The following is a 21,230-nucleotide window of genomic DNA, read 5'->3' on the forward strand; positions in this document are numbered from 1 at the left end:
CCCTAAATCTACGTGTCGGTTCGTGACACCCGATCCCCTAAATCTACGTGTCGGTTCGTGACACCCGGTCTCCTAAATCTACGTGTTGGTTCGTGACACCCGATCCCCTAAATCTACGTATCGGTTCATGACACCCGATCCCCTAAATCTACGTGTCGGTTCGTGACACCCGATCCCCTAATCTCTTTCTATCAATTCATCAAGCCTTCTTTCTTACCAAGGCATCATCAATCTCATTATTTTAGTTCATCACGCCTTCTTTTATACCAAGGCCTCATCATTAACAAAGAGATTAGGGTTTTGCAAGATTTGGGATTCAATAACTTCATCATGCTTATATAATCACAATTATATAATTACATTCATGCAAGCATACAATTAAGCACATAGCAGGATTTACAATATTATCAATACATATCATTCGCTATTAAGAGTTTACTACGAATATCGTAAGAGAAACCATAACCTACCTCCACCGAAGATTCGTGATCAAGCAAGCAATTTCCCAAGCTTTGTGTTTTTCCTCTCGTTCGATCCTCTCTCTATCGTTCATCTTTCCTTCTATTTGTTCTTTCTATTTTCTTTATTCAAACCCTCTTTCTTTTACCCTAGTATATAATTAAGAATAAAAGATGGCAATAATAACCCACTAATTAACTTAAGGTTACCTCTTTTAACCCCCAAGTAATTGGACTTATTAACCTTAACCCTCTAACTTTATAATTAAAGTAGGAATAGTCCAAAACGTCCCTTAAAACGTGTAAAGAAATCTGACCCAGACTGGGATTACGCAACCTGCGACGGCCCATCGTGCCTGCGACGGTCCGTCCTGCAGGTCGTCACAAGGTTCAGAGACTCAATTTCTACCAAAGAGTCTGTGACGGTCCGTCACACATGTGACGGTCTGTCCTGCCATTTCGTTACGAAGTTCAGAGAGTCGATTTTCAGTACCCAATTTCAGATTTTCTAAGTGTTTTGAAACGAGACCCTGCGACGGTCCGTCGTGCCCATGACGGTCTGTCGTGGGGTCCGTCGCCTCAGCCTGTTTTTCCAGAAATAAAATCTGCTGCTCAAAACGACTAAACAGGTCGTACAATAGATACCAATTTACCCATCGTTCGTCCCCGAACGATCACAAGAAGGAAAACAAGGGCGAAAAGGAGTACCTGAATCTGTAAACAGGTGTGGGTATCTTTCTCGCATATCAGCCTCCTTCTCCCAAGTGGCTTCTTCAACGGGTCGATTCTTCCATTGAACTTTGATGGATGCAATCTCCCTTGATCTCAACTTGCGAATTTCTCTATATAGAATGGCAACAGGTTCCTCCTCATAAGACAAATTCTCATCAAGCAAAACTGAATCCCAACGGATAATGTAGTTTCCATCCCCATGGTATCTTTTCAACATCGACACATGGAATACCGGATGCACTCCGGACAGCCCTGGAGGCAAGGCTAACTCATAAGCCACCTCCCTTACTCGCTTAAGTACTTCAAATGGACCAATATACCTTGGGCTAAGTTTACCTCGCTTACCAAACCACATCACCCCTTTCATTGGTGAAACTTTCAACAAGACTTGTTCACCCTCCATAAACTCCAAGTCTCTAACCTTCCGATCTGCATACTCCTTCTGTCTACTTTGCGCCGCTAGAAGCTTTTCTTGAATAGATTTCACTTTATCTAACGATTCCCTCAGAAGGTCAGTACCCCAAGGTCTAACTTCAAATGCATCAAACCACCCAATGGGAGACCTACATCTTCTCCCATATAGTGCCTCAAATGGGGTCATATCAATGCTTGAGTGATAGCTATTGTTGTAGGAGAACTCTGCTAAGGGTAAGAAGTTATCCCACTGACCACCAAATTCTATCACACATGCACCAAGCATATCCTCCAACACTTGAATCGTTCGCTCAAACTGACCATCGGTCTGAGGATGGAACGCAGTACTAAGTTCCAACCTAGTACCCAATTCCGCATGCAATGTTTTCCAAAATTTAGAAGTAAACTGCGTACCTCTATCTTATATAATGGAGAGTGGAACCCCATGCAATCGCACCACTTCCGAGATGTAAAGTTTGGCTAACTTCTCTGCATTGTAAGTCACCTTGACCGGAATGAAGTGAGCAGACTTTGTTAACCTATCAACAATTACCCAAATAGAATCAAACTTTCCCAATGTCTTTGGAAGACCAACCACGAAATCCATTGCAATCCTTTCCCACTTCCATTCAGGAATGGGAATTCTCTGAAGTGTTCCTCCGGGCCTTTGGTGTTCATACTTTACTTGTTGACAGTTTGGACATTTGGCAATAAAATCCACAATATCACGCTTCATTCTACTCCACCAAAAGTGATGCTTTAGGTCACGGTACATCTTGGTTTCACCCGGATGTATCGAATACCTTGAACTATGAGCCTCTGTCAGAATAGAGTTGATCAAATCATCGACGCAGGGTACACATACCCTTCCCTTAATCCTCAAAACACCTTCCTCATCGATTGTCGCTTCTTTAGCCTCTCCTTGCAATACTTTATCTCGGATCCGGATCAATTTTTCATCATTAAATTGCTTTCCCTTAATCTTGTCAAGGAAGGAAGATCTTGCTTCCACACAAGCTAAAAATCCTCCCTTCTCATTTACTTCTAATCTCATAAGGTCGTTAGCCAGAATCTGAACTTCTCTAGCCAATGGGCGTCTAGAAGCTTGCAAGTGAGCAAGACTTCCCATGCTTCCCGCCTTTCTACTTAAAGCATCCGCTACAACATTCGCCTTACCCGGAATACAAAATAGTGATGTCGTAGTCCTTCAGTAGTTCCATCAATCTCCTCTGTCTCAAGTTCAAATCTTTCTGAGTAAAGACATACTGTAGGCTACGATGATCCGTATAGACCTCACACTTAACCCCATATAAATAGTGTCTCCATTGCTTTAATGCAAACACTACCGCGGCCAATTCCAAATCATGAGTTGGATAGTTACGTTCATGCACTTTTAATTGCCTTGAAGCATAAGCAATTACGTTCTTCTCTTGCATTAGCACTGCACCCAACCCCGAATAGGATGCATCACAATAGACAATGAAATTCTCACCTTCCACTAGCAAGGTGAGAATTGGTGCAGTAGTCAACAGAGTCTTGAGCTTCTGAAAGCTTTCCTCACACTCATCCGACCATACAAATGGAACATTCTGCTTAGTCAAGTTCGTCAATTGGAAAGCAATAGAAGAGAATCCCTTGACAAATCGACGGTATTAGCTAGCTAAACCAACAAAGCTTCTTATTTCTGACACATTAGTGGGTCTTACCCAATTCTTCACTGTCTCAATCTTAGAAGGATCCACCATCACTCCATCCTTAGAAACCACGTGCCCCAAGAAGGACACTGCATCTAGCCAAAACTCACACTTAGAGAACTTGGCATAAAGCTTTTTCTCCCTCAACATTTCCAATACCATTCTCAAATGCTCCTCATGTTCCTCTTTACTTTTAGAGTATATCAGTATATCATCAATAAATATGATCACAAAGAGATCCAAATATGGCTTAAAAATCCCGTTCATCAAACTCATGAACGCAGCAGGGGCATTCGTAAGACCAAAAGACATCACTACAAATTCGTAATGCCCATACCTGGTTTTAAAAGCAGTCTTTGGCACATCCGTTGCCCGTATTTTCAATTGATGATAACCGGATCTCAAGTCAATCTTAGAGAAGACACAAGCACCTTGTAACTGATCGAACAAGTCATCAATGCGAGGAAGAGGATACTTGTTCTTTATGGTTACCTTGTTCAACTGCCGGTAGTCTATGCACATTCGAAAACTCCCATCCTTCTTCTTTACAAACAAAACCGGAGCACCCCAAGGAGATGCACTTGGTCTAATGAAGCCTTTGCTCAACAACTCTTGAAGTTGGGCTTTTAACTCTCTTAACTCCGCGGGAGCCATTCTATAAGGGGGTATAGAAATGGGGCGAGTACCCGGTTCAAGATCAATACAGAAGTCAATATCCCTATCTTGTGGCATACCAGGAAGATCTGCAGGGAACACATCCAGAAACTCATGGACCACCGAAACCGACTCAATCGAAGGTACTTGGGTATTGTCATCCTTGAGATGTGCCAAGAAAGCTAAACACCCTTTACTAACCATTTTCTTAGCACGAAGAAAGGAGATGATACGCACCGGATTGGAAGTGTAGTCACCCTCCCACACTAACGGATCTGTCCCAGGCTTGGCTAACGTCACCGTTTTAGCATTACAATCCAAGATCGCAAATTGTGGAGAAAGCCAAGTCATACCCAGAATTACATCAAAATCAACCATTTCTAAGATAACCAAATCTACATAAGTGTTGCTCCCCACAAAGTTCACCAAACAAGACCTATATACCTTTTCAACAACCACAGACTCACCCACCGGAGTAGAAACGCGAATAGACATGTCAAGTAATTCACAATGTAAATTTAAACCATTAGCAAATGAGGAAAATACGTAAGAAAATGTGGATCCAGGATCAAACAATACAGAAGCCATGCAATCACAAACCAGAAGATTACCTGTGATGACAGCATCAGATGTCTCTGCCTCCGATCTCCCAGGGAAAGCATAACAATGGGCCCTTTTGTTTGTTTGTCCGTTTCCCCTACCATGTTGTGATGTAGTGGCTCCAGTTTGCCCATCACCCCGGCCGTTTTGGTGACCACCATTACCTCGACCACCACGTCCTCCAGAATAATGGCCTCTACCATGACCACCTCTACCTCTAGCTATTGGGGGTCTATAACTCTGTTTGGGACAATTCCTCCTAACATGTCCAGTCTCCCCACATCCATAACACTCTCTAGAGTCAAGCATAGGTCTCTCAGAAAAGTGTTGACCGGTCTGAGGTGGACCCCCAACTACAGTCTGTAGTGAAGACTGAATGGGTCGAACTGAGTAACCTCCGGAACCCTGTCCTCTAGAGTAAGAACCATTAAACTCACCTCCCTTTCGAAACCTCTTTGATGTCGATGCCATGGTGAATTCATCAGGCTTCACTCCTTCCATCTTTACCACGAAATCTACCACTTCTTGGAAGGATTTTGCCATAGCCGCTACCTGTAAGGCTGAAATCCGCAACTTTGACCTCAACCCCTTCACAAAACGACGAATCCGCTCTGGTGGACTGAAACAAAGTTGGGTGGCATATCTGGATAGTGCACGAAACTTAGCCTCATATGCATTTACCGACATCCTACCTTGCTCTAGGCTCAAGAACTCATCCCTTTTCCTATCCCTCAAAGTCTGGGGGATATACTTCTCCATAAACAAGCTAGAGAATGAGGCCCAAGTCATAGGCGGTGCCTCTGTTGGTTGACACTCAACATGTGACCGCCACCACATTTTGGCGTTCCCTTGAAACTGATAACTCACGAACTCAACACCAAACCGTTCTACTATACCCATCTTGTGTAGTAGCTCATGACAGTCAACCAGAAAATCGTAAGCATCCTCAGATTCAGCACCCTTGAAGACTGGAGGTTTCAATTTCAAGAACTTACTGAAAAGTTCATGCTGATCATTTGTCATTATAGGCCCAGTAGTCAGACGTGGAAACGTGCCTATGTCCAATGAGGCATCCATACGAGGAGACATAGTGGTTGCATGTTGTACCTCTGAAACCGGAGGTGTTGGTGCAGAAAACACTGGAGGGGCCTGACCCTGATCAGACAACCCACTAAGATAAGCGAGAACCTGATTGATAATCTCTGGGGTAGGTTGGGGTGGCAATTCCTCATTTTGCACTTGTTCATTCTCCCCTTCATCACCCTCTCTTACCACTTCCTCAGTCGCTGGAGGAGTCACTGCCCTAGTATCAGATGGGCTAGGTGCTCGTCCTATTCTTCTAGAGGACGTCCTCCCACGACCTCTACCACGGCCTCTTGCCGCTACTCTTCCTCGAGTTATAGCCCTAGTGGCTGGCTCAGACGCTTCTTGTCTTGCCGATGTTGATGTTGGCGCAGTCGTTGCTCTAGTTCTAACCATCTGCGAAATAGAGTGAAGATGGTCAGATACCAATTTGTATCACCTAGATACCAATTGGACCCAAGTAATAGCACGAAAGAAAGAAAGAAAGAATGGAATTTTCCTAAAGTCTTATAGCCTCTCAAAGAAAAGTAAAGGCGTCCCCCTACCGTTCCTTAAGACTCTACTAGACTCGTTCTTGTGTGATGAGACCAACGAACCTAATGCTCAGATACCAAGTTTGTCACGACCCAAAATCGAGCTGCGACTGGCACTTACCCATCTATGTGAGTGAACCAACCAATCTAAACCTTAACATTTCAATGTAATATCAACATAAAGTAATGCGGAAGACTTAGACTCATTAATAAAAACCAATTCAATAACTATATTTCCCAAAATCTGGAAGTCATCATCACAAGAACATCTACTTCAAATTACTAAATCTAAGAGTTTCTAAGAAGCTAAATATACATAAAAGCTAGTCCATGCCGGAATTTCAAAGCATCAAGACATGAAGAGGAAGATCCAGTCCAAGCTAGAAGCATTAGCTCACCCTGATATCCGGAGTAATGAAGACTGGCTAGAGTTACTGTTGATTCGAAGATGACGGCACGTTTGCTGCACTCCACAAATAAACAAGAAGAACACATAAAAGTAGGGGTCAGTACAAAACACGGGTACTGAGTAGATATCATCGGCCAACTCAAAATAGATATCAATATATACCAAGTAATATCATAAAATAAACTATGATACTCCACATGTAGCAACAGCAAGTACTATATCATTAACAATTACCGTCAAGTCCACACATGAGGACTCAAGCCTCAATACCATACTCATTTGGGAATTATGTTCATTAGATTGAGTATATTAACATCTTTCAAGATTCATTATCTTTATTTCTCTTGTGTCGGTACGTGACACTCCGCTCCCTCATATTCATTAATCCTCTTGTGTCGGTACGTGACACTCCGATCCCCTACTACTATGTGTCGAAACGTGACATTTCGATCCCCTAAATCTACGTGTCGGTTCGTGACACCCGATCCCCTAAATCTACGTGTTGGTTCGTGACATCCGATCCCCTAAATCTACGTGTCGGTTCGTGACACCCGGTCCCCTAAATCTACGTGTCGGTTCGTGACACCCGATCCCCTAAATCTACGTGTCGGTTCGTGACACTCGATCCCCTAAATCTACGTGTCGGTTCGTGACACCTGATCCCCTAATCTCCTTCTATCAATTCATCAAGCCTTCTTTCATACCAAGACATCATCAATCTCATTATTTTAGTTCATCACGCCTTCTTTTATACCAAGGCCTCATCATTAACAAAGATATTAGGATTTTGCAAGATTTGGGATTCAATAACTTCATCATGCTTATATAATCACAATTATATAATTACATTCATGCAAGCATAGAATTAAGCACATAATAGGGTTTACAATATTATCAATACATATCATTCGCTATTAAGAGTTTACTACGAATATCGTAAGAGAAACCATAACCTACCTCCACTGAAGATTCGTGATCAAGCAAGCAATTTCCCAAGCTTTGTGTTTTTCCTCTCGTTCGATCCTCTCTCTATCGTTCCTCTTTCCTTCTCTTTGTTCTTTCTATTTTCTTTATTCAAACTCTCTTTCTTTTACCCTAATTAGTATATAATTAAGAATAAAAGATGGCAATAATAACCCACTAATTAACTTAAGGTGACCTCTTTTAACCCCCAAGTAATTGGACTTATTAACCTTAACCCTCTAACTTTATAATTAAAGTAGGAATAGTCCAAAACGTCCCTTAAAACGTGTAAAGAAATCCGACCCAGACTGGGATTACGCAACCTGCGACGGCCCGTCGTGCCTGCGACGGTCCGTCCTGCAGGTCGTCGCAAGGTTCAGAGACTCAATTTCCACCAAAGAGTCTGTGACGGTCCGTCACACATGTGACGGTCCGTCCTGCCATTTCGTTACGAAGTTCAGAGAGTCGATTTTCAGTACCCAATTTCAGATTTTCTAAGTGTTTTGAAACGAGACCCTGCGACGGTCCGTCGTGCCCATGACTGTCCGTCGTGGGGTCTGTCGCCTCAGCCTGTTTTTCCAGAAATAAAATCTGCTGCTCAAAACGACTAAACAGGTCGTTACAGTAAAGAATGTTATAAGTCACAATAATTGATAATTCAATATGTTAAAAAGATTTAAGAAAAACATACGGTCAAAAATAGACTTATTTGAATCTCAAAATGCGAAAAGTGTCACATAAAATATGACGGAGTAAGTATTTGATTTTCTTTTTACGTCAAATTTGAGGGTCGTATTTAGTTCATTTTTAAGTAGCATGAATGTGTCATAGATAGTTAAAAGCAGTTTCAGCATGTATCTAATTTTTTGGAACAACCTTAAGGACGAATTTCTGTCTTTTCGCTATAAGGTTCTTTAGAAGCATACATATTTATTTTTTCCCAATAAAACCAGTTTGGTCTAATTACATTTTCACGGATTCACCCATCAAAAGCATTGCCACATAATTGACATAGCTTGGTTTTCTTTTACATTTTAAACCTTAAAATAACAAGTTTAAATAATATTAAATAAATTTTTTCTGATTAAGTAAATAAATCTCGAGTTATAATTTGTCTAATTTTAACTTCATCAAATTTAAAAAGTAAATAAATATTTTTGAATCGGTGAACTTAATCTAAAATAAAAATGTCTCGAGTTATAATTTGTCTAATTTTTACTTTATTAAATTTAAAAAGTAAATAGATATTTTAAACTTGGTGATCTTAAGCTAAAACAAAAATGTTCAAAATATTTTTTTAATTTTATGATATTAAAATTATATACAAAATTTACATGAAAGAGTAAAAAAATAATATTAGATTTTATGTTTAGTATGACTTTAAAATCACGTGAAGCCTTAAAAAATTTAAAATAAATAATAATAAAGGTGAAATATTTTTTAAATGTTTAAATCAATCAACTTTTTATGTGAACGGCTTGAAATAGAGCTAGTATCTCATAAGGTCATTCAAGTTTAACAATTTATTTAGTTAAATCATTAAAGTGTGTTTTGTATCAATAAAATCACTCAACTTACATATTTATATCAATAAAATCATTCAAGTAAATTGATTTGAGTAGCTTACGCTGGTTTGGATCCCCACTCTCAGTCAGGCTATGAAAGATCAAGATGAAAACAGAGACAAGTTTAAGAGATCTGCTAATCCAAATTGACCACGATATAATTAAGTAAACAGGTGTTTGTTTTCTTAATTGGGTTAATTGATAGAACTGTGTATTAATTTGGATCTAATTGCATTTAAATCAATAAAAATAATATCATATATTTAATTACTTAAAATTTAGTGGAATGATTTTATTGATACAAACACTTAAGTTGAGTGAAAATATTGATACAAAATAAAGTTAAGTGACTTTACTAGATAAATTTTTAAAGTTGAGTGACATTTTGCGATATTAACTCATTAAAATATTAATTACTATATTGCTGAGGTAAAAATAGTGACCTGTAGATATAACATACTATTTTTTAACTGCCTCTTATTAGAGCATTTATATAATTTTTTGTTTTGATATTTTTACTCTCTTGGATATTTAAAAATTATGTTATTTTTTAAATAAATCATGGTAATTAAATAACTAAAATATTTAAGTTATAAAACACATAAAGAATTCAATTGTCTCTAAAAATTATATATGTGCTACATAATAGGACATAAGAAAATAACATATATTATTTCAAAATAACGTAGAAATATGATAAATCACAATAATTAACAATTTTAGAGATATCCAAAATTCTTTAATCCTGAAATTATATTTGTGCAACATTAATTGAGACATAAAAAATAATTATTTGAAAAATATGTCAAAAAAATATATAAATCATTATAATTAACAATTTAAAATATTTAAAAACCACATACAATTTTTGGATAATTCTTTGAATTCCAACTATATAAAATAAATTGAAATAGAAAGAGTAACATATATTGAATATGTTATCACACAGGTTCCCTTATCTAGCATTTCTATTTTTAATAAATGACTAACTAGAGCTTCTTGGGGTCGTTAGGGGTATATAGAGAAATAGAAATTTCATTGTAAAGCCAGGTTTCGTCATTATAGAAAAATCAAAGGGAGAAAAATTGAGGTTGAAAAAACTTTTTCATAGTAACTTTAAATTTGTCAACCTAATCCAGATTTTGATGAAATCAGAATAATTAAGGTGTAGGAAAATCCAGTAGCAGTTTTGGTGATTTATATATGATTTTGATTACATCAGGAGTTAGACAAGTCGTTAAGAAATTCATACGGCTTTATAGAATTGAAATGGGGTTAGTAGAACTTCATGAATCAATCTTAGCGTGAAAGATATTTTTCTGAGCATCGTTGGTAAAAGGTGTATTGTGAAATGAGGGTCTTGAAATTATTAAAATAGCTCACTGTTTTGTGCAAGCTGATTTGGTGGTGGTTTTAGTCGCTTTGGCGGTAGTGTTGTATTAGGGTGGGGTCGTTGTGGCGGGCCACACGCATCTTAAAGTTGTAAAATAAATCATAAAGTGTCATTTCTCTGCACTTTTTGACTTTGAGAGCTATGGAACGACCCCATACGACTTATTTACCGTTTTTCACCATTCTTGAGGCTAAATATATTATTTTCTCTTTTCGAACCCGTTTTTCGATCTCAAGAACGTAATATAATGGGTAACTTTAAATGGGGGAGGGTTTTGAATTGAAATCCATGGTGGAAAAATCCTTAATTTGAATACTTGAGATCATGGTTTAGTCTAGAGTTCATAGAATAGTTAGTAATTCGAGTAATTAGCGATTGTTTATTGATTCCTTTATTAGATTTATTGTTTGTAAACCAAGAACACGTGCAACGAATTCGAAAGGGAATGATCAAATTCTTAGGTTTCAAGCCCTTTCCGAGGAAGGTGAAGAATATTGTGTGATGTATGTTGGTTCTTGCTTCATTATGATGCATGTATGTATTGAATGTTACATGTTGATCACACTAAATGTAAAGGAATATGAACAAATATCTATATACTATAAATTACTTATTGAATATATTATATTGTGAATATACATGTGAGTGTGATTCTGGTATTTTAAAAGGATAGATTACCACAATCTGAAATCTGGCATAACTAAGTGGAATCAATTGTCACATTCCGACATATAGCAGTGATTGAATTTTCCTGTTCCGGCATAACTATTGAATCAGGTACCACGTTCAGTATGCTAACTATTTGGGTTTTGGTTCCAAGAGAGCACAATAGACTTTTTATAACTGTATATTGTTGAGCATGTGATAATCGATATTGTATTTGTTCGGTAGTTTGCATGTTTGTGGTATTGTATTTACTTGCTTAGGTTAAACTTAGTGGGATAGCCGCGTGATCCTATTAGGGACTGTGGTTGTCTACTGATACGTTATTTGATTTTATTTTTGTTGAGTACATTGCATATTCCGGCGACTATGATAGAAGATCAATGACCATTCGAATTCCAGGGTGAACTAATTCTTTTGGGATGCCATGAGTTCTCCGTTCATTTATGTCCACATTTCAGACTTATACTTTTCTAGTAGTTAATTAATTCATTAGTTGGGGTTGTATCCCTTTCTGTATGGACTTGTTGAACTTTAGATGTTTTGGTACATTAACTTTCAGGTTCTACGCATTACTTCCGCAATGTTAGTTTTATTGTTTAACTTTTGTTGAAGTTTATGGGAACTCTATTTCTTCCCTTAGTATATAACTTGCTTTCCTAATTTAAATGTCTTAGTCTTTGGATTAGTTGCTTGATTTGGATTGTAATAGTGGTTCTCCCATCGGAGAATTAATATGAATGTAAATAAGATGATTTGAGTTGTGACATTTATAAATTTTTTTCTTTATTTTTTATTTTTTTTAAAAAAGAAGTCATTAACTGGAGTTGGAAAAATATCTTATTTATTATTCTCACTTTGCTTTCATTTTCTATATTTATTTATTTATTTATTTATTTGTATGAGCCTCTAGAAAAAGAACTATATGATGAGTAAGCAAATAAAGCCAGAAACATGTTCCGCTAGACAAGTATTCGTTTAAGTAATGCAATTTAGTTAAAATCATTTTACATAAGGATCTTGAAACAGGGAACACTGAAATTGTTATATGATAGGATAAATATTAAATGATTTTCTGAATTATAATATTTCTTATAGAATTTTTTAATAATGTATATTCTGTTTAATTTAAAGTTATGAGGTATATATATATAATTTGAAGAGTTAAAATAATTGTTAATTATTGAAATTTATAGTATTTTAAACCTATTTCTAGTGTTCCAATTATGTGAAATCGATAACATAGTGAGAGTTGATAAAAATATTCTTTTTTAAATATTTAAAATTATTAATTATCATAATATATAGTATATTTGCATAATTTTTTAAATATTTAAAAGATTAAAAACTACGATAAACAAATTTAAAAGTTGTGATTTCCGTAATTTTAAAAATATTTAAAAGACTAAAAGGGTTAGACAAGCAAATTAAAATTTCAAAAAAAAATTATGAAAAATAGAAACATTCATTTATTCTTGAAAATTTGTAAATATTTGATGATTCCTTGATTTGGACTCATTTAGGATTTTATTTTGATAATATTAGGGTCCTCACATGCATATTTTGTGCCAATAACTATAATTTTCAAATATTTAAATTGAGGAACAAAGCATGGACACTAATGAGCAAATAGGAACAAAACAGATGAAAGAACAAAGGAAAGAAAGCCCAAGGACCACATTAATCATTGGGCGAGACACCAAATGGCTATAATCTCGCCTAATGTTCCAAAAGTCAAGCCCTGAAAGGGAAAACCAAGTAGTCTTGAAAGGACCAGTCGGTGAGTTGATGAACGGTTTCGCGGTGCAGTGCTACATCACCCATGTTGAAGGCCAAAGTAAGAACATGATGCAATTGACCAAAGGGCGGATCACCGAGTTGATCGGCGATTCTGAAATACTGTGTTGAATGGTCCTTCACAGCAGATTTTTGGTGACTATAAATAAATTTTTGAATTTTTAGTTTATTGTCTATCTATTTCTAATTTTCATTGGGAGAATCAATTTTCATTTTTTTGAGTTTTGAAGTTGAGAACTAAATTGGAGAAAATGTATCCTTAGCTTTGAATATTTGAACATTTCCATTTCTGAGAAACTGAAAGTTGGTGTTGAAGATTCTTCATCTTAGTCCTTTATAAAGACAAAATTAATCTTATCTTGTTGATGAAAACACAATTTGGTAACAATTTATATCTTGTGAGGATATCAAACTTCAATCCTAATTCTTGTGCTATGATTATGACCTTATTTAGCTCCTGGGTAATGTTAATTGATAGTGTAAATATTGTTTTTAAAAATGATTTCATTTAGTAATTACGGGTTAATGTAAAGGATTGTAGTTGCAAATGAAACTACCTTCGTGTTTTGGTATTGCGAGCGAGCGATGTTTTAAAATCAAGAATACTTATTTGAGTCTTTGGATACTAGTTGTCATGGATTCTGCTCTAGAGAGTGAATCCTAAATCTTTTTCCACACATTCAACTAGAGAGAGTGAATAGACGAAAGCATAGATTGGTATTAATTGTTGCTTATTGATGTTCAAGAAAACCAATTTGATTTGGGGTAAATTGTTTCACAGAAAGTTTATCCCCACTAAGGTCTAGATTATTCACTGATTTACAGTGATTCACTATTCATTGCAATTACTTATTTGTCTACCTTAGCCCATAGTCCAATCACATCCCAAGAATCTATCTCTATACTTGTTACTTTTGTGCTATTTGATGTTGTAGTGGTTCAATACAATTAACACCCCCTGTTATTTGACACTTGTGTCTCCTTAAACTTGAAAAATGATTTTATTCGTAAATGTTCTTACCTATGAATGACTTGAATATATTCACACTTGGCTGGTGATTCTCAAATACGTACCACTCCTTCCCAAGGGGATTCGACCCTAACTCACTAAGTTGGGTTATATTACTGACTAACGATCTTTGGCACTTAGAATTGAATGAAGTGCCCTCATATGCAAAACCAAAATGGCCCTACTGCTAGGGAGTGGTGTTATTTGAGAATTTTTTTGTTGAATTGAATTTTGTTCTTGTTTTTCATAGTTGAACTTAATTAATTTTTAGTCTGGTCTGTTTGTTGCTGTTTTGAGTAGAGAATTGGATCATATTTGGTAAAAACAATAACCCTATGGACACACTCCCTTTGAGATTGATGACTTTTACGGATAACATCCTAAATTTAAATAAATTGGAGGGTCAAGGCATTTATGAGTTGTGGAAAAGGTTTAAAATCCTACTGCAGCAATGTCCAACTCATGAAATTCCAGATAAATTACTTCTAGATTGCATCTGTCGGGGTATTGGCCGTGAAAATAGAATAGTGGTTGACCAACTCTTTTCGGGGTGATTGATGCGACATTCCTATGAGACCGTAACCCAAATCCTTTATTTTGCATCCAAATTCAACAAGGAGATGATGGAGATAGATAAGGACCATCACTTTGACCACCTTTTTTGGCCAGCTGGATGTCTCGACAGAAAAGGTCAAGGACTTGGAGGTTCTTTTTCATATAAACGACATGTACATTCCCCATCACGATACCCGAAAGATGAAGAGGAAAAAGGACACATAAATTGAGTATGTACTCTACACATTATACACAAAGTCGAAGAACACGAAAGAGTGTTGGAGAAGATAAGAGAGAATTTCATGATGCTGAACCAGATGATGACATATCATTCTATGCTAATTCAGCCAATGAGGTCCCAAATGGATCACATGTTGTCTTCTCTCTACCCTGAGTGAAAATATGGGTGGCCTTATGAAAATGAGGCAAATCCCACTAATGCAACATGAAATGGGAGTTGCATCGTGCCGGGACGTTAACTAAGGCGATTCTTGGGAGGCAACCCAAGTTTTTATTTGATACTTTGTTTGAGTTGAAATAATGGTGAGTTTATTGTGCAAGTGAAGGTGTGGAAAGAGTTTGCGAAGTGTAGCTAGGCGAGCCACAACTCAAATTCGGCGCATCGCCGAAGAGGTCGGCATGCCCGACTTGAATTTTTGTTTGACCGAAGACAATTTGAGATTGGGTTCTGTAAAAATTGCGAGACCAAGAGCTGATTGGCGAATTTTCAAATAGGTAGGAAATCGCGACCTAGTCCACCGTTTGGACCCCCACATTAACAAGAGGTCATGTTAATCTTAGTGGGGTAAGTGAGAACTCGGCGTGTCACCGAGTGCGTCGGCGAGCAAAACCAATGTCGCCGAATGGGCTAGAACAGGACGATTTTTAAAGGACAAAGATTTAAGCATCCTACTCTTTCACTTACCATAACTTTTGAACTTCCTAAACTCACATCCGCACATTACTACCTTTACCTTTTGAAATTATAATACTTTTTATTTGTCGAATTTGTGTTCGTAGTGGATTAATTTGCCACTTATTATTTCAAATCTTATGTAAGGTCGGTTTTCTAAACCCAAAGTTTATTTTTATCGAATTTGTTCTCATTTGCAATGATCTTATCTCATTGTCGTGTGTTGGGCCTCGCTGATCTTAATGTGTTGTATGTGCCTGTTTTAATCCAAATATTTCGCCCATAATGCCTTTAATGTTGAATTCCCGTAATGTGGTACCTTAAAATTTGTTAGAATTTGTAGGGTTGTTCTTTAACGTTGTTTGATATATTTGGTGAAGACTGAGTAACCCATATTTGTGCAAAATGACATAATTTTCCACATGATAGAGGGGATGATGTTATCTATAAGGGTAAAAGTCGTGAAATGGCCAAATTCGGAAAAACTCGTAGAATTTTGAGTATTTTGGGTTAAAGGGTGAATTGGTTCTTGATTTATTTTGATAGGTGCGTACTTTGATTTTCTTTTCGAGGGTTGTGAGGTTGAATTCGATAATTTGGGTTGAAAGTAGGAATGTTGTGTCATTTGGTGAGCTACGTTGAGCATGCCGAACCACTCAGCGGTTCGTGAAGTTATCCATCTTGCCTTTAATTTCATGTTAAATGACCAGTTGGATTCTGTAACTTGCAGTGACAAGCTTGTGGCCTCCAAAAGCACTCGACAACTCTATGAGTGTCCTTTTTTATCGCCCTTTCTGTGCGACCTTGAACTTAAATTCACTATAAATATCGATGGGATAATCCTTGCTCGTCTAATGTTGTCCGCAATTCGTAGAAAGGCCCTTCTATCGCCAACATGCCAAATTTTTGTGAGTTTCTTAGAGCAAATCATTTGGGCAAGCCCGATCTATCTCGCTTAAGCGATTTGGCTACTCACAGACCAATTTGGAGAGTCTGTCTGCAACTATGATTCTATGCTTCTGTTTGAAAAGCTTTTTACTTTCCCCTCATATTTTAAAGACATGACAAGACCTAGGGATACTACTAGGGACATGCCACCCTGAAAAAGGGCGAAAGGGATAAAACTCAACAAGGATTAAACTACATCAATGGTCAGACCAACAAAAGTTTCCCATATCTAGTGGGAAAGGAGAAGGTAAAAGGAAAGATACCTTCGTCACTGGAGGCCAGCTCCAATAGTGACGAGATATAAGCCACTCACCTCACTACCTCTAAGAGTGAGGGTAAGAATTAGGATCCTTATTTGTAGCTTTTGTTGATGATGAGCTAGTAGAAACAGAGGGCGGAGTTCCGGTCCGACCGTATGAATGATCCATCTATGATAAGGATTCCTTATGCCACCACTTGTCATTCTCCAGTTCTAGCATATGCAGTGTTGCTTGCACCACCAATACAGGGTCTCATCCCAAGTCTATGAACAAATTATGGACGGGAGGGCTAATGATAACTATTGAGGAAAAGTGTCTCTCCATGGATGGTGTGATTCATAGGTAACCATAGATAATGAGTTGCATAAAGTCACACAAGTTCGAGTTGTTCACCAGACCCCGAGGTCCTTATATCAAAAATTGGGTCCGGGAGTTCGAGACTACTTATGGAGCATTGGTATCAGAAGTAATGAAGAAGGAAACGACATCAAATAGGTTGACCATGTAGCTGTCCCGTGCAAGAAAGTATTGTGTGACAACACTACTATAAATGAGGTTTTGGAGTGCACTAACAACATTATTGACACTCATTAGTACAGGATGAAGACTAAGTACTTGGAGGAAATAAAAAGATGGAACGTCGTTCTCATATATGATGTCACTCCAAGGGTTTTAGAGGAAGGGGTCCCAATAGAAAAGATCGATCTACATATACCTTCTATGTACTACTTTGTCTTCATCAACCGTATTGTCATGCTATCCCACTATGAGTTCGTTCTTCGCCTCTCAAAGGCGGCATGCCTTAGAATGATCATTGAGTGAGAGAGAATTAACGTGGGGATGATCGTTGGGCAGGACATGGCCATGATGGCCAAGAAGATCCAGACCTCTCTTCCTTTTCAAGTGTTGATCACCGAGTTTTGCAGAAGACCTTGGGTTTCTAGAAATTAGAAGAAGCATGTGGAGGTGATTCTCACATCTTCTACTGACATCCGGAGGATCGAGATATAATATTTAAAGGACAAGGTTGAGAAGACAAGGTAGCCCTTCTTCCTTTGTTGTAGGTACGGAGAAAACACATGTTGAGGAATGTTTGACTACTCTATCCGTTGGGACATCAGGTACTTCTAGTGTTGTTCCTTATGACACTCCAGGTTCTTCTGTTGCTACTCCAAAACCTGTTGTTGCTATTTTCTAGACCCCATGGGGCAGCTTACCAATTCTACTGATCGTCATGCTGCCAAACTCAAAACCTCCATTCTGTACATGATTCAAACCGCCCTGCCTTATGTTGTGACACTACTGAGTGCCACCATTGATTCCTTTGTGGCTAGGATAAAAGTGTGTGGTCCTTCCAAAGGGCCCGCCGAATAGGTGACAACATTAAAGTCTGGTATTGCTACATTGAGAAGTGATGTAGATCAACTGAAGTCTACCGACATGTCCATGATTATTAGGACGATGAAGATCACAAATGTACAAGATATGCCTTTGTCTACCACCGGAGATGAGGTTAGAGGTGAGGATGCAACTGATCTAGAGTTTGGGGTTGAGATGGATGAGAAGATAGTTGAACTGGCTACTGAGGTTTCTTATGAGGGCCTTACAGTGTGGAGGCAATGATCAATGCAGTCGTGCAGACCTTTTTAGCGTATATACCCTTGGCTGACCCTAGTGCAACTATTTCTCCTTCTGAGGTGACTCCGAGCACTGATGCCCAAGTTCAAATTGACACACTGAGCAATGATGCCCATACAGATGGAGCGACACTGTCGACAAGATCCATCTTTACCTCCCTCTTAGTATTAATTTTTTACTTTTTCATCTTGTTTTGATTGGATTTGAGGGGTGAAGCCCCTCCTTTTATGACTATAGTTTTGTGTATATATTTGGGTTTTGATCTATTAATTGTGTTTTGTACTATTTTGTGGATGATTGAGCTTGTGACTCCTTATTTTTAGTTGTAAATGATTTTTGGACCCTTCAAAAGACAAAATTATGCCACTTCTTGTATGTATTTGAATGTGACTGTATTTTTACAAATTTGATTCTCGGTCTTGATCAATACCGCTTACTTGAGTAGTTCTCATAATCAAACAAAAATGAATGTGAGGCTACGATAAGGCCATATGAAGTTTTATAGTCAATAGGTGAACTTTTTCCATCTCGTTGCTACTAGACAAATATTAAATTTATTCTCTTATGATGAACTTTTCACATTAGCAAAAGTGAGGGATGTTGTTTTATATTGGTTGCAATGCCTTGTGTGATGAGCTTACCATGAACCATGTGTTATGCCACCTACAATTTTCCCTCTTTGTTAAGTTTATTAAATGATGCAATCTCTTGTTATGATCTAGACAACTTTGAAGAATGTAAATCAATTTGACATTATACCTCTTTTTGAAGCCTACTTGTGAGTATGTGAACTCCGCTTGAACACCTTTTTATCCATATCCTTTTCTTGGAATAAACTTGATGATATTATGACCTTTCTTGATCCATTACTCATAACCATCATGATTTTTTGTTTGTGTGAATAGCCAACTTTGGCCAAAAGCCTAAGTTGGGGGTGTGGTATAAGAAGAAGGAAAATCAAGAAGAAATAAGTCCTCTTTAACCCATGGTTTTGAGAAAAAATGGAATCCCTCCATATAAAAAAATAAAAAAAATAAAAAGAATGAAAAAGTTGTGTCCAACAATCCATGGAAGATCAATAAATGGTTGACTTGTGAGCACGAATAAAGATGATAAAGAAAAGGAAAGAAATGATTGTTCACACCTCATTTCATGAGGATTATAACCATTGATCCTAAATGACCATATGTTTGCACCCAGCCCTGTTACAAGCCTTGAAAAGACCTTTATGATATTGAGTGGGATAAAACAAGGGTTGATTAGAAAATACGGGTAAACCTATGTGTTAAATCATGCATTGCATTCATCTTTATAATTGTGAGTGTTGCATTTGATTCATGAGCTTTAAATTGTGAGGCATTGTGTGTAAATATGGAATTATTCTTTGTGTGAGGGTATTTGATTAATTTTGTTGAGCTTGAACTTGCATTTGAAACAAGTATTGTGAGATTGAGATTCTTTGGTAATGGTAAGTCACAACTTGAATTTTTGAGTGCACAATTTATCCTTGCTTGAGTAAGTTGAGCCTTTGTATGAGCATTCATGATTGAATCTTGTGTATCATTTTTGAGACAACCCTTTTTAATAGCTAAATTTGATTTTTATTTGAGGACAAACAAAAGTTGAAGTTGGAGTGTTGATGAGTCCACGATTTAGACTCATTTAGGGATTTATTTTAATAGATTTTGTGTCCTTAAATGTGTATTTTGAGTGAATAATTGATGTAAGTCCATGATTTTTAGGTACTTGAATTGAGTAATAAAGCATGGACACTAATGAGCAAAAAGGAAAAAGGCAGCTGAAAGAACGAAGAAAAGAAGGCTTGAGAGGATCGCCTTAACCATAGGGTGAGTCTCCGAATGGACATGGTCTCGCCGAAAGTTCTAGTGTGACATGTCTTAAAGGAGAAAACAAATAGGCGATAGGAAGAAGCAGTCGGCAAGTCGTCGAACAGTTCCGTGATACAATGTTATACATTACAAAGGTACAGAACTTCAAGATGTTGAAGGCCAAAGCAAGAAGAACGATGGAACTAACCAAAGGGCGGAAGGTTCGATGATCACAACTTATATATACAAATTGTCCTTAACAACATATGTTTGATGACTACAAATACAATTTTGAACTTATATTTTCATTTATCGACATCTAGTTTTCATTGGTAGAATTGGTTTTTCATTTTTTGAGTTTTGAAGTTGAGAAGTGAGCTTGGAGACAACATTTTCCTTCCTTCGAAGATTTGAAGATTTCCATTTCTGAGAAATTAGAAGTGGGTGTTGACGATTCTTCATATTATATCTTTATAAAGACGAAATCAATCTTACACAGTTAATGGAAACACTATTTGGAATCGATTTCTATCTTTTTATGATGTCTAGCTAAAACTCAAATTCGTAGGGTGTGACTATGTGATCTTAGATTAATTAGTTGTCGGGTATTGTTAATTGATAGTATATGTGTTGTTTAAAAGTAATTTTATTCTGTAATTGTGGCTTAAATAAAAGGGTTGTAGTTGCAAATGCAACTCTACCTTCGTGTTTTTGGCTTGCTTAAGATAGAGGTCTCAAAACCATGATTATTGATTTCATGGTCTGTGGGTATTGGTTTCTCATGGATTCATCTCAATAGAGTGAATCCTAAATCCTTTTCCACACATTCAGCTCGAGAGAGTGAATGGACTAGTGTTCGGTAGAAAGCAATTTGAGTTAGGGTAAATTATTCGAGAGAAAGTTTATCCCCTGGTCATTGCAATTACCCATTTTTCTACCTTATCCCATAATCCAATCATATCCCAAGATCCCCCCTCTATTTACATGTTACTTTTGAGTTATAGGCTATTGTAGTTGTTAATTACAATCAACCCCCACCCCTTATTATTTGACACTTGTGTCACCCCAAAATCAAACCATGCTTTTATTGGTAAATGTTCTTTTTTATGACTGACTTGAA

Source organism: Solanum lycopersicum, chromosome 2 (genome assembly GCF_036512215.1).
Source record: "Solanum lycopersicum chromosome 2, SLM_r2.1".
Classification (NCBI taxonomy): domain Eukaryota; kingdom Viridiplantae; phylum Streptophyta; class Magnoliopsida; order Solanales; family Solanaceae; genus Solanum; species Solanum lycopersicum.